Genomic DNA, 14,973 nt, shown 5'->3' with positions numbered 1-14,973 from the left:
GCTTCCCAGCCACTGAATCTCACTGGGGTACACTTCTACAGGCATTGAATCTCACAGGAGTACACTTCCACAGGCACTGATTCTAAATGGGGTAAACTTCCACAGGCATTTACTCTCACTGGGGTACACTTCCACAGGCACTGAATCTGAATGGGGTAAACTTCCACAGGCACTGACTCTCACTGGGGTACACTTCCACAGGCACTGAATCTGAATGGGGGAAACTTCCACAGGCACTGACTATGATTGGGGTAAACATCTACAGGTACTGACTCTGAATGGGGAAATCTTCCAGAGGCAATGACTCTAACTGGGGTACACTCCCACAGGCACTGATTCTCACAGGGGGACACTTCCACAGCCACTGACTCTGAATGGGGTACACTTCCACAGACATTGACCCTCACTTGGGTGCACTTCCTCAGGCACTGACTCTCACTGGGTTACACTTCCAGAGGCACTGACTCTGAATGTGGTAAACTTCCACAGGCACTAGCTCTCACTGGGGTACACTTCCACAGGCACTGACTTAGAATGGGGTAAACATCCACAGGCACTGACCCTCACTTGGGTGCACTTCCACAGGCACTGACTCTGAATGGGGTAAACTTCCACAGGCACTGAATGTCACTGGGGTACACTTCCACAGACACTGACTCTAAATGGGGTACACTTCCACAGGCACTGAATCTGAATGGATTAAACTTCCTCAGGCACTGACTCTCACTTGGGTAAACTTCTTCAGGCACTGACTCTCACTGGGGTACATTTCCACAGGCACTGACTCTCACTGGGGTACATTTCCATTGGAACTGACTCTCACATGGGTACACTTCCACAGGCACTGACTCTCACAGGGGTACATTTCCACTGGCACTGACTCTCACTGGGTACACTTCTACAGGCACTGAATCTGAATGGTGTAAACTTCCACAGGCGCTGACTCTAAATGGGGTACACTTCCACAGGCACTGACTCTAAATGGGGTAAACCTCCACAGGCACTGACTCTCACTGGGGTACACTTCCACAGGCACTGGCTCTGAATGGGGTAAGCTTCCACAGGCACTGACTCTGAATGGGGTACACTTCCACATGCACTGAATCTGAATGGGGTAAACTTCCACAGGGACTGAATCTGAATGGGGTAAACTTCCACAGGCACTGACTCTCACTGGGGTACACTTCCACAGGCACTGTCTCTGAATGTGTTAAACATCCACAGGCACTGACTCTCACTGGGGTACACTTCCACAGGCACTGACTCTCACTGGGGTACACTTCCACAGGCACTGACTCTGAATGGGGTAAACTTCCACAGGCACTGACTCTGAATGGGGTTAACTTCTACTGGCTCTGAATCTGAATGGGGTACATTTCCACAGGCACTGAATCTGAATGGGGTAAACTTCTGCAGGTACTGAATCTGAATGGGGTAAACGTCTACAGGCACTGAATCTGAATGGTGTAAACTTCTACAGGTACTGAATCTGAATGGGGTAAACTTCCACAGGCGCTGACTCTGAATGGGGTAAACTTCCACAGGCACTGTCTCTCACTGGAGTGCACTTCCACAGGCAATGACTCTCACTGGGGTACAATTCCACAGGTACTGACTCTGAATTGGGTAATCGTCCAGAGGCAATGACAATAACTGGGGTACACTCCCACAGGCACTGACACTTACAGGGGGACACTTCCACTGCCACTGACTCTGAATGGGGTACACTTCCACAGGCATTGAGCCTCACTTGGGTACACTTCCAGAGGCACTGACTGTGAATGGGTTAAACATCCACAGGCACTAACTCTCACTGGGGTACACTTCCAGAGGCACTGACTCTGAATGGGGTAAAGTTCCACAGGCACTGACTTTCACTGGGGTGCACTTCTGCAGGCACTGACTCTCACAGGGGTACATTTTCACAGGCACTGCCTTTCACTGGGGTGCATTTCCACAGGCACTGTCGCTCACTGGGGGACACTTCCACAGGCACTGACTCTGAATGGGGTAAACTTCCACAGGCACTGACTCTGAATGGGGTTCATTTAAACAGGCACTGATTCTGAATGGGGTAAACTTCTACAGGCACTGAATCTGAATGGTGTAAACTTCGACAGGTACTGAATCTGAATGGTGTAAACTTCTACAGGCACTGAACCTGAATGGTGTAAATCTCTACAGGTACTGAATCTGAATGGGGTAAACATCCACAGGCACTGACTCTGAATGGGGTAAACTTCCACTGGCACTGTCTCTCACTGGAGTGCACTTCCACAGGCACTGACTCTCACTGGGGTAAACTTCTCCAGGCACTGACTCTGAATGGGTTAAACTACTACAGGCACTGACTCTCACTGGGGTAAACTTCCACAGGCACTGACTCTCACTGGGGTACACTTCCACAGGTACTGACACTGAATGGGGTAAACTTCCACAGGCAGTGACTCTGAAAGGGGTAATCTTCTACAGACACTGAATCTGAATGGGGTAAACTTCTACAGTTACTGAATCTGCATGGGGTAAACTTCCACAGGCACTGACTCACACTGGGGGAAACTTCCACTGGCACTGAATCTGAATGGCGTAAACATCCACAGGCACTGACTCTCACTGGGGTACATTTCCACTGGCACTGAATCTGAATGGCGTAAACATCCACAGGTACTGACTCTGAATGGGGTAAACTTCCAGAGGCAATGACTCGAACTGGGGTACACTTCCACAGGCACTGACTCCCACTGGGGGACACTTGCACAGGCACTGACTCTGAATGGGGTAAACTTCCACAGGCACTGAAATAAAAGCAAAATACTGCAGATGCTGGAAATCTGAAACAAAAACAAGAAATGCTGGAATCACTCAGCAGGTCTGGCAGCATCTGTGGAAAGAGAAGCAGAGTTAACGTTTCGGGTCAGTGACCCTTCTTCGGAACAGACAAATATTAGAAAAGTCACAGATTATAAACAAGTGAGGTGGGGGTGGGGCAAGAGATAACAAAGGTGAAGGTGCAGATTGGACCAGGCCACATAGCTGACCAAAAGGTCAAGGAGAAAAGGCAAACAATATTGCTTTGTCTTTCAATACTCCATTGACATATTGTTTGCCTTTTCTCCGTGAACTTTTGGTCAGCTATGTGGCCTGGTCCAATCTGCACCTTCTCCTTTGTTATCTCTTGCCCCACCCCCACCTCACTTGTTTATAATCTGTGACTTTTCTAATATTTGTCAGTTCCGAAGAAGGGTCACTGACCCGAAACGTTAACTCTGCTTCTCTTTCCACAGATGCTGCCAGACCTGCTGAGTGATTCCAGCATTTCTTGTTTTTGTTCCACAGGCACTGACCCTCACTTGGGTGCACTTCCACAGGCACTGACTCTGAATGGGGTAAACTTCCACAGGCACTGACTCTCACTGGGGTACACTTCCACAGGCACTGAATCTGAATGGGGTAAACTTCCACAGGCACTGACTCTCACTGGGGTACACTTCCACAGGCACTGAATCTGAATGGGGTAAACTTCCACAGGCACTGACTCCCACTTAGGTACACTTCTTCAGGCACTGACTCTCACTGGGGTACATTTCCACAGGCACTGACTCTCACTTGGGTACACTTCTACAGGCACTGACTCTCACTTGGGTACACTACTGCAGGCACTGACTCTCACTGGGGTACATTTCCACAGGCATTGACTCTCATTGGTGAACATTTCCACATGAACTGACTCTCTGAGTGGGATACACTTCTATAGGCACTGAATCTGAATGGTGCAAACTTCGAGAGGCACTGACTCTGAATGGGGTAAACTTCCACAGACACTGACTCTCACTGGGGTACACTTCCACAGGCACTGATTCGGAATGGGGAAAACTTCCAAGGGCACTGACTCTCACTGGGGTACACTTCCACAGGCACTGACAATGAATGGGGTAAAGTTCCACAGGCACTGACTCTGAATGGGGTTAACTTCTACAGGCTCTGAATCTGAATGGGGTAAACTTCGACAGGTACTGAATGTGAATGTGGTAAACTTCCACAGGCACTGAATCTCTCTGGGGTACACTTACACAGGCACTGACTCTGAATGGGGTAAACTTCCACAGGCACTGACTTTCACTGGGGTACATTTCCACAGGCACTGACTCTCACTGGGGTACACTTACACAGGCACTGAAGCTGAATGGGTTAAACTTCCACAGGCACTGACTCTCACTGGGGTACACTTCCACAGGCACTGACTCTGAATGGGGTAAACTTACACAGGCACTGACTCGGAATGGGGAAATCTTCCAAAGGCAATGACTCTCACTGGGGTACACTTCCACAGGCACTGACTCTGAATGGGGTAAACTTCCACAGGCACTGACTCTGAATGGGGTTAACTTCTACAGGCTCTGAATCTGAATGGGGTAAACATCCACTGGCAGTGAATCTCACTGGGGTACACTTCCACATGCACTGAATCTGAATGGGGTAAACTTCCACAGGCACTGACTCTGAATGGGTTACACTTCCACAGGCACTGTCTCTGAATGGGTTAAACATCCACAGGCACTGACTCTCACTGGGGTACACTTCCACAGGCACTGTCGCTCACTGGGGGACACTTCCACAGGCACTGACTCTGAATGGGGTAAACTTCCACAGGCACTGACTCTGAATGGGGTTCATTTAAACAGGCACTGATTCTGAATGGGGTAAACTTCTACAGGCACTGAATCTGAATGGTGTAAACTTCTACAGGTACTGAATCTGAATGGTGTAAACTTCTACAGGCACTGAACCTGAATGGTGTAAATCTCTACAGGTACTGAATCTGAATGGGGTAAACATCCACAGGCACTGACTCTGAATGGGGTAAACTTCCACTGGCACTGTCTCTCACTGGAGTGCACTTCCACAGGCACTGACTCTCACTGGGGTAAACTTCTCCAGGCACTGACTCTGAATGGGTTAAACTACTACAGGCACTGACTCTCACTGGGGTAAACTTCCACAGGCACTGACTCTCACTGGGGTACATTTCCACTGGCACTGAATCTGAATGGCGTAAACATCCACAGGTACTGACTCTGAATGGGGTAAACTTCCACAGGCAGTGACTCTGAAAGGGGTAATCTTCTACAGACACTGAATCTGAATGGGGTAAACTTCTACAGTTACTGAATCTGCATGGCTAAACTTCCACAGGCACTGACTCACACTGGGGTACATTTCCACTGGCACTGAATCTGAATGGCGTAAACATCCACAGGTACTGACTCTGAATGGGGTAAACTTCCAGAGGCAATGACTCGAACTGGGGTACACTTCCACAGGCACTGACTCCCACTGGGGGACACTTGCACAGGCACTGACTCTGAATGGGGTAAACTTCCACAGGCACTGAAATAAAAGCAAAATACTGCAGATGCTGGAAATCTGAAACAAAAACAAGAAATGCTGTAATCACTCAGCAGGTCTGGCAGCATCTGTGGAAAGAGAAGCAGAGTTAACGTTTCGGGTCAGTGACCCTTCTTCGGAACTGACAAATATTAGAAAAGTCACAGATTATAAACAAGTGAGGTGGGGGTGGGTCAAGAGATAACAAAGGAGAAGGTGCAGATTGGACCAGGCCACATAGCTGACCAAAAGGTCAAGGAGAAAAGGCAAACAATATTGCTTTGTCTTTCAATACCCCATTAACATATTGTTTGCCTTTTCTCCGCGAACTTTTGGTCAGCTTTGTGGCCTGGTCCAATCTGCACCTTCTCCTTTGTTATCTCTTGCCCCACCCCCACCTCACTTGTTTATAATCTGTGACGTTTCTAATATTTGTCAGTTCCGAAGAAGGGTCACTGACCCGAAACTTTAACTCTGCTTCTCTTTCCACAGATGCTGCCAGACCTGCTGAGTGATTCCAGCATTTCTTGTTTTTGTTCCACAGGCACTGACTCTCACTTGGGTGCACTTCCACAGGCACTGACTCTGAATGGGATAAACTTCCACAGGCACTGACTCTCACTGGGGTACACTTCCACAGGCACTGAATCTGAATGGGGTAAACTTCCACAGGCACTGACTCTGAATGGGGTACACTTCCACAGTAACTGACTCTGAATGGGGTAATCGTCTACAGGCACTGAATATGAATGGGTAAACTTCTACAGTTGCTGAATCTGAATGGGGTAAACTTCCAAAGGCACTGACACTCACTGGGGTACACTTCCACAGGCACTGACTCTCACTCGGGTACACTTACACAGGCACTGACTCGGAATGGGGAAAACTTCCAAAGGCACTGACTCTCACTGGGTACACTTCCACAGGCACTGACTCTGAATGGGGTAAACTTCCACAGGCACTGACTCTGAATGGGGTTAACTTCTACAGGCTCTGAATCTGAATGGGGTAAACTTCTACAGGTACTGAATCTGAATGGGGTAAACTTCCACAGGCACTGAATCTCACTGGGGTACACTTACACAGGCACTGACTCTGAATGGGGTAAACTTCCACAGGCACTGACTCTCACTGGGGTACACTTCCACAGGCACTGAATCTGAATAGGGGAAACTTCCACAGGCACTGACTATGAATGGGGTAAACATCCACAGGTACTGACTCTGAATGGGGAAATCTTCCAGAGGCAATGACTCTAACTGGGGGACACTCCCACAGGCACTGACTCTCACAGGGGGATACTTCCACAGCCACTGACTCTGAATGGGGTACACTTCCACAGGCATTGACCCTCACTTGGGTGCACTTCCACAGGCACTGACTTCGAATGGGGTAAACATCCACAGGCACTGACCCTCACTTGGGTGCACTTCCACAGGCACTGACTCTGAATGGGGTAAACTTCCACAGGCACTGAATGTCACTGGGGTACACTTCCACAGACACTGACTCTGAATGGGGTAAACTTCCACAGGCACAGAATCTGAATGGATTAAACTTCCTCAGGCACTGACTCTCACTTGGGTAAACTTCTTCAGGCACTGACTCTCACTGGGGTACATTTCCACAGGCACTGACTCTCACTGGGGTACATTTCCATTGGAACTGACTCTCACTTGGGTACACTTCCACAGGCACTGACTCTCACAGGGGTACATTTCCACTGGCACTGACTCTCACTGGGTACACTTCTACAGGCACTGAATCTGAATGGTGTAAACTTCCACAGGCACTGACTCTAAATGGGGTAAACTTCCACAGGCACTGACTCTGAATGGGTTACACTTCCACAGGCACTGTCTCTGAATGGGTTAAACATCCACAGGCACTGACTCTCACTGGGGTACACTTCCACAGGCACTGAATCTGAATGGGGTAAACTTCCACAGGCACTGACTCTGAATGGGTTACACTTCCACAGGCACTGTCTCTGAATGGGTTAAACATCCACAGGCACTGACTCTCACTGGGGTACACTTCCACAGGCACTGAATCTGAATGGGGTAAACTTCCACAGGCACTGACTCTGAATGGGTTACACTTCCACAGGCACTGTCTCTGAATGGGTTAAACATCCACAGGCACTGACTCTCACTGGGGTACACTTCCACAGGCACTGTCGCTCACTGGGGGACACTTCCACAGGCACTGACTCCGAATGGGGTAAACTTCCACAGGCACTGACTCTGAATGGGGTTAACTTCTACTGGCTCTGAATCTGAATGGGGTTCATTTAAACAGGCACTGATTCTGAATGGGGTAAACTTCTACAGGCACTGAATCTGAATGGTGTAAACTTCTACAGGTACTGAATCTGAATGGTGTAAACTTCTACAGGCACTGAATCTGAATGGTGTAAACTTCTACAGGCACTGAACCTGAATGGTGTAAATCTCTACAGGTACTGAATCTGAATGGGGTAAAAATCCACAGGCACTGACTCTGAATGGGGTAAACTTCCACTGGCACTGTCTCTCACTGGAGTGCACTTCCACAGGCAATGACTCTCACTGGGGTACACTTCCACAGGCACTGACTCTGAATGGGTTAAACTTCCACAGGCACTGACTCTCACTGGGGTAAACTTTTCCAGGCACTGACTCTGAATGGGTTAAACTACTACAGGCACTGACTCTCACTGGGGTAAACTTCCACAGGCACTGACTCTCACTGGGGTACACTTCCACAGGTACTGACACTGAATGGGGTAAACTTCCACAGGCAGTGACTCTGAAAGGGGTAATCTTCTACAGACACTGAATCTGAATGGGGTAAACTTCTACAGTTACTGAATCTGCATGGGGTAAACTTCCACAGGCACTGACTCACACTGGGGGAAACTTCCACTGGCACTGAATCTGAATGGCGTAAACATCCACAGGCACTGACTCTCACTGGGGTACATTTCCACTGGCACTGAATCTGAATGGCGTAAACATCCACAGGTACTGACTCTGAATGGGGTAAACTTCCAGAGGCAATGACTCGAACTGGGGTACACTTCCACAGGCACTGACTCCCACTGGGGGACACTTGCACAGGCACTGACTCTGAATGGGGCAAATTTCTATTGGCACTGACTCTCTCTGAGGAACAGTTCCACAGGCACTGACTCTCACTTGGGTAAATTTCCACAGGCACTGACTCTCACTTGGGTACACTTCTACAGGCACTGACTCTCACTGGGATACATTTCCACAGGCACTGACTCTGAATGGGGTAAACGTCCACAGGCACTGACTCTGAATGGGGTAATCGTCTACAGGCACTGAATATGAATGGGTAAACTTCTACAGTTGCTGAATCTGAATGGGGTAAACTTCCAAAGGCACTGACAGTCATTGGGGTACACTTCCACAGGCACTGACTCTCACTCGGGTACACTTACACAGGCACTGACTCGGAATGGGGAAAACTTCCAAAGGCACTGACTCTCACTGGGTACTCTTCCACAGGCCCTGACTCTGAATGGGGTAAACTTCCACAGGCACTGACTCTGAATGGGGTTAACTTCTAAAGGCTCTGAATCTGAATGGGGTAAACTTCTACAGGTACTGAATCTGAATGGGGTAAACTTCCACAGGCACTGAATCTCACTGGGGTACACTTACACAGGCACTGACTCTGAATGGGGTAAACTTCCACAGGCACTGACTCTCACTGGGGTACACTTCCACAGGCACTGAATCTGAACAGGGGAAACTTCCACAGGCACTGACTATGAATGGGGTAAACATCCACAGGTACTGACTCTGAATGGGGAAATCTTCCAGAGGCAATGACTCTAACTGGGGGACACTCCCACAGGCACTGACTCTCACAGGGGGACACTTCCAAAGCCACTGACTCTGAATGGGGTACACTTCCACAGGCATTGACCCTCACTTGGGTGCACTCCCACAGGCACTGACTATCACTGGGGTACACTTCCAGAGGCACTGACTCTGAATGTGGTAAACTTCCACAGGCACTGACTCTCACTGGGGTACACTTCCACAGGCACTGACTTCGAATGGGGTAAACATCCACAGGCACTGACCCTCACTTGGGTGCACTTCCACAGGCACTGACTCTGAATGGGGTAAACTTCCACAGGCACTGAATGTCACTGGGGTACACTTCCACAGACACTGACTCTGAATGGGGTACACTTCCACAGGCACTGAATCTGAATGGATTAAACTTCCTCAGGCACTGACTCTCACTTGGGTAAACTTCTTCAGGCACTGACTCTCACTGGGGTACATTTCCACAGGCACTGACTCTCACTGGGGTACATTTCCATTGGAACTGTTCTCTCACTTGGGTACACTTCCACAGGCACTGACTCTCACAGGGGTACATTTCCACTGGCACTGACTCTCACTGGGTACACTTCTACAGGCACTGAATCTGAATGGTGTAAACTTCCACAGGCACTGACTCTAAATGGGGTAAACTTCCACAGGCAATGACTCTCACTGGGGTACACTTCCACAGGCACTGACTCTGAATGGGGTAAACTTCCACAGGCACTGACTATGAATGGGGTGCACTTCCACACGCACTGAATCTGAATGGGGTAAACTTCTACACGTACTGAATCTGAATGGGGTAAACTTCCACAGGCACTGACTCTCACTGGGGTACACTTCCACAGGCACTGACTCTGAATGGGGTAAACTTCCACAGGCACTGACTCTCACTGGGGTACACTTCCACAGGCACTGACTCTGAATGGGGTAAACATCCACAGGCACTGACTCTCACTGGGGTACACTTCCACAGGCACTGTCTCTGAATGGGTTAAACATCCACAGGCACTGACTCTCACTGGGGTACACTTCCACAGGCACTGACTCTGAATGGGGTAAACTTCCACAGGCACTGACACTCACTGGGGTACACTTCCACAGGCACTGTCTCTGAATGGGTTAAACATCCACAGGCACTGACTCTCACTGGGGTACACTTCCACAGGCACTGACAGTCACTGGGGTACATTTCCACATGCACTGACTCTGAGTGGGGTACACTTCCATAGGCAGTGACTCCAAATGGTGAGCCGCTTCCCAGCCACTGAATCTCACTGGGGTACACTTCTACAGGCACTGACTCTCACAGGGGTACATTTCCACAGTCACTGACTCTGAATGTGGTAAACTTCCACAGGCATTGACTCTCACAGGAGTACACTTCCACAGGCACTGATTCTAAATGGGGTAAACTTCCACAGGCATGTACTCTCACTGGGGTACACTACCACAGGCACTGAATCTGAATGGGGTAAAGTTCCACAGGCACTGACACTGAATTGGTTACATTTCCACAGGCAATGACTCTCAGTGGGGTACACTTCGACAGTCACTGACTCGGACTGGGTAAACTTCCACAGGCACTGACTCTCACTGGGGTACACATCCACAGGCACTGACTCTGAATGGGGTAAACATCCACAGGCACTGACTCTCACTGGAGTACACTTCCACAGGCACTGACTCTGAATGGGGCAAATTTCTACTGGCACTGACTCTCTCTGAGGAACAGTTCCACACGCACTGACTCTCACTTGGGTAAATTTCCACAGGCACTGACTCTCACTTGGGTACACTTCTACAGGCACTGACTCTCACTTGGGTACACTTCTACAGGCACTGACTCTCACTGGGATACATTTCCACAGGCACTGACTCTGAATGGGGTAAACTTCCACAGGCACTGACTCTGAATGGGGTACACTTCCACAGTAACTGGCTCTGAATGGGGTAATCGTCTACAGGCACTGAATATGAATGGGGTAAACTTCTACAGTTGCTGAATCTGAATGGAGTCAAATTCCACAGGCACTGACTCTCACTGGGGTACACTTCCACAGGCACTGACTCTCACTGGGGTACACTTACACAGGCACTGACTCGGAATGGGGAAAACTTCCAAAGGCACTGACTCTCACTGGGGTACACTTCCACAGGCACTGACTCTGAATGGGGTAAACTTCCACAGGCACCGACTCTGAATGGGGTTAACTTCTAGAGGCACTGAATCTGAATGGGGTTAACTTCTACAGGTACTGAATCTGAATGGGGTAAATTTCCACAGGCACTGAATCTCACTGGGGTACACTTACACAGGCACTGACTCTGAATGGGGTAAACTTCCACAGGCACTGACTCTCACTGGGGTACACTTCCACAGGCACTGAATCTGAATGGGGGAAACTTCCACAGGCACTGACTATGAATGGGGTAAACATCCACAGGTACTGAATCTGAATGGGGTAAACTTCCACAGGCACTGAATCTCACTGGGGTACACTTCCACAGGCACTGAATCTCACTGGGGTAAACTTCCACAGGCACTGACTCTCACTGGGGTACACTTCCACAGGTACTGACATTGAATGGGGTAAACGTCCACAGGCAGTGACTCTGAAAGGGGTAATCTTCTACAGACACTGAATCTGAATGGGGTAAACTTCCACAGGCACTGACTCTCACTGGGGTACACTTCCACAGGCACTGACTCTGAATGGGGTAAACTTCCACAGGCACTGACTCTCACTGGGGTACACTTCCACAGGCACTGTCTCTGAATGGGTTAAACATCCACAGGCACTGACTCTCATTGGGGTACACTTCCACAGGCACTGACTCTCACTGGGGTACATTTCCACAAGCACTGACTCTGAGTGGGGTACACTTCCATAGGCAGTGACTCCTAATGGTGAGCCGCTTCCCAGCCACTGAATCTCACTGGGGTACACTTCTACTGGCACTGCCTCTCACAGGGGTACATTTCCACAGGCACTGACTCTGAATGTGGTAAACTTCCAAAGGCATTGACTCTCACAGGAGTACACTTCCACAGGCACTGATTCTAAATGGGGTAAACTTCCACAGGCATGTACTCTCACTGGGGTACACTTCCACAGGCACTGAATCTGAATGGGGTAAAGTTCCACGGGCACTGACTCTGAATTGGTTACATTTCCACAGGCAATGACTCTCAGTGGAGTACACTTCGACAGGCACTGACTCTGACTGGGTAAACTTCCACAGGCACTGACTCTCACTGGGGTACACATCCACAGGCACTGACTCTGAATGGGGTAAACATCCACAGGCACTGTCTCTCACTGGAGTACACTTCCACAGGCACTGACTCTGAATGGGGCAAATTTCTACTGGCACTGACTCTCTCTGAGGAACAGTTCCACAGGCACTGACTCTCACTTGGGTAAATTTCCACAGGCACTGACTCTCACTTGGGTACACTTCTACAGGAACTGACTCTCACTTGGGTACACTTCTACAGGCACTGACTCTCACTGGGATACATTTCCACAAGCACTGACTCTGTATGGGGTAAACTTCCACAGGCACTGACTCTGAATGGGGTACACTTCCACAGTAACTGACTCTGAATGGGGTAATCGTCTACAGGCACTGAATATGAATGGGGTAAACTTCTACAGTTGCTGAATCTGAATGGAGTCAAATTCCACAGGCACTGACTCTCACTGGGGTACACTTCCACAGGCACTGACTCTCACTGGGGTACACTTACACAGGCACTGACTCGGAATGGGGAAATCTTCCAATGGCACTGACTCTCACTGGGGTACACTTCCACAGGCACTGACTCTGAATGGGGTAAACTTCCACAGGCACTGACTCTGAATGGGGTTAACTTCTACAGGCTCTGAATCTGAATGGGGTAAACTTCTACAGGTACTGAATCTGAATGGGGTAAATTTCCACAGGCACTGAATCTCACTGGGGTACACTTACACAGGCACTGACTCTGAATGGGGTAAACTTCCACAGGCACTGACTCTCACTGGGGTACACTTCCACAGGCACTGAATCTGAATGGGGTAAACGTCCACAGGCACTGACTCTGAATGGGGTGCACTTCCACACGCACTGAATCTGCATGGGGTAAACTTCTACAGGTACTGAATCTGAATGGGGTAAACTTCCACAGGCACTGATTCTCACTGGGGTACACTTCCACAGGCACTGACTCTGAATGGGGTAAACTTCCACAGGCACTGACTCTCACTGGGGTACACTTCCACAGGCACTGACTCTGAATGGGGTAAACTTCGACAGGCACTGACACTCACTGGGGTACACTTCCACAGGCACTGTCTCTGAATGGGTTAAACATCCACAGGCACTGACTCTCACTGGGGTACACTTCCACAGGCACTGACTCTCACTGGGGTACATTTCCACATGCACTGACTCTGAGTGGGGTACATTTCCATAGGCAGTGACTCCAAATGGTGAGCCGCTTCCCAGCCACTGAATCTCACTGGGGTACACTTCTACAGGCACTGAATCTGAATGGGGTAAACATCCACAGGCACTGACTCTCACTGGGGTACACTTCCACAGGCACTGAATCTGAATGGGGGAAACTTCCACAGGCACTGACTCTCACTGGGGTACACTTCCACAGGCACTGAATCTGAATGGGGGAAACTTCCACAGGCACTGACTATGATTGGGGTAAACATCCACAGGTACTGACTCTGAATGGGGAAATCTTCCAGAGTCAATGACTCTAACTGGGGTACACTCCCACAGGCACTGACTCTCACAGGGGGACACTTCCACAGCCACTGACTCTGAATGGGGTACACTTCCACAGGCATTGACTCTCACTGGGTTACACTTCCAGAGGCACTGACTCTGAATGTGGGAAACTTCCACAGGCACTGGCTCTCACTGGGGTACACTTCCACAGGCACTGACTTAGAATGGGGTAAACATCCACAGGCACTGACCCTCACTTGGGGGCACTTCCACAGGCACTGACTCTGAATGGGGTAAACTTCCACAGGCACTGAATGTCACTGGGGTACACTTCCACAGACACTGACTCTGAATGGGGTACACTTCCACAGGCACTGAATCTGAATGGATTAAACTTCCTCAGGCACTGACTCTCACTTGGGTAAAGTTCTTCAGGCACTGACTCTCACTGGGGTACATTTCCACAGGCACTGACTCTCACTGGGGTACATTTCCATTGGAACTGACTCTCACTTGGGTACACTTCCACAGGCACTGACTCTCACAGGGGTACATTTCCACTGGCACTGACTCTCACTGGGTACACTTCTACAGGCACTGAATCTGAATGGTGTAAACTTCCACAGGCACTGACTCTAAATGGGGTAAACTTCCACAGGCAATGACTCTCACTGGGGTACACTTCCACAGGCACTGACTCTGAATGGGGTAAACTTCCACAGGCACTGAATCTGAATGGGGTAAACTTCTACAGGTACTGAATCTGAATGGGGTAAACTTCCACAGGCACTGACTCTCACTGGGGTACACTTCCACAGGCACTGACTCTGAATGGGGTAAACTTCCACAGGCACTGACTCTCACTGGGGTACACTTCCACAGGCACTGACTCTGAATGGGGTAAACTTCCACAGGCACTGACTCTCACTGGGGTACACTTCCACAGGCACTGTCTCTGAATGGGTTAAACATCCACAGGCACTGACTCTCACTGGGGTACACTTCC

This window comes from Heterodontus francisci, chromosome 15 (assembly GCF_036365525.1).
Source record: "Heterodontus francisci isolate sHetFra1 chromosome 15, sHetFra1.hap1, whole genome shotgun sequence".
NCBI classification, from domain to species: domain Eukaryota; kingdom Metazoa; phylum Chordata; class Chondrichthyes; order Heterodontiformes; family Heterodontidae; genus Heterodontus; species Heterodontus francisci.
This window is presented reverse-complemented; position numbering follows the sequence as displayed.